A 1,713-nucleotide genomic window follows, 5' to 3' on the forward strand; every position below is an offset into this window, starting at 1 on the left:
AAAAATGATTTTTTTTAAATCTATTTAATACATTATGGTAAAAAACAAATACTGCCCTATGCATTAACTAAATTAACACCATTAATGCAATTGAAGTAAAATCTACATCTATATCTATACTATTATAAAAAGTAAGAATGAGGGTGTGGAATTTTTCTTGACTAAAATGCCCACATTTGTTATTTAGTTCATCTCTACTTATGAAGGTTGAAAATGTAATTTCAATTAATACTTTTCACCTCATTTAATCCACTCTCATTAACTCTTGTATTTAAGGTATTAACTCACATTCTCTCTTATTAAATCTCATATTTAAGTTATTTTTTCACTAATAAATGCTACCAATTAGATCTATATCCAATACTTTTAATAATATAAACCCGTATATTTTAAAACTTACTAAAAAACAAAACCATTCTTCATCCAAGGGATGACTAAACAATTCAACTATTGGAATCAAATTGGCCAACCCATGAAGTCATAGTTAGATAATAAAAATTTTAAATAGAAATAAATATAGAAAATTACAAAATTGTAGAAAAAATAAACACATTTATGATATTTTTTATTAATCAAATTAAAAAACAAGTGTAATAAACAGCAAAAGTTTTCAAATTTGACAAAAAAATTAAATAACCTTTAATGTCATAATTAAATAATAGAAGTTAATAAAATATAAAAAAAAAACACAAAATAAAAAAAATACATAAATTTTACAAAAAAAATTTGGGCACATGTATAATATCCTATATTTATCATATTAAACAAAAAAAAATGTGTAAATAACAATATTACTTTACACTACTATTAAAAATATGAATAAGAATATGGAACTTTTTTTTGGCTAAAATACTCATTTTTGAATTCAATCCCCATTTAATTGTATGGTTTAAATGAAGTTTGAACTATAATTTTCACCTCATTCAATTTTCTCTCTTTAAATTTTACATTTTTTGATAAATGAACAAAAAAATATACACTAAGAAGATAAAACATTACAAAAAGAAGAATCCATCTAAGTGGAAAGGTCTGTCAATGATACTCAAAACTTCCAGCCAAATATGAGGTGCTTACATAATAAGATTTAGATTTTGCAATCAATATCCGATTAATAGTGAAAAAACAGAAAATATAAAAATAAAAATACATGAATATTATATAAAATTTTGGATATATTATTCCTATCATTATCATCACATGGAATTGCCATGTACAAAGCACGTGTACACTTGTTATTATTAAAAGTGTGAATAACAGTGGAACTTTTGTTTGACTAAAATACCCCAATTTTTTGAATTTAATCCCTCTCTAATTGCAAGGACAAAATTGTAATTTGAACAACTACTTTCTCCTCATTCAAATCCCTCTCATTAAATCTTATATTTAAAGTATTAACTCCTATTATCATTCCTTGAATCCTACTCTTGACTAAAATATCCATATTCTTTAATTTGGTCCATCTCTAATTATGATGCCACAAAATGTAATTTAAACTACTACATTTTTTCTCATTCAATTTTCTCTCATTAAGTCTTATATTTAGAGCATTAACTCTTATTCTCTCATTAAATCTTATATTTAATCTATTTTGTCACCAATACATTCTATCAATTACATTTGTATCTAATACTTTTAATGATATAAAATACATGCTTTTTAAAATTAACCCAAAAATGGAACCATTCTTCCATCTTTGTGGCAAGTAAGCAATTT

This window comes from Nelumbo nucifera, chromosome 3, assembly GCF_055504915.1.
Source record: "Nelumbo nucifera cultivar China Antique chromosome 3, China Antique-T2T, whole genome shotgun sequence".
Lineage (NCBI taxonomy): Eukaryota > Viridiplantae > Streptophyta > Magnoliopsida > Proteales > Nelumbonaceae > Nelumbo > Nelumbo nucifera.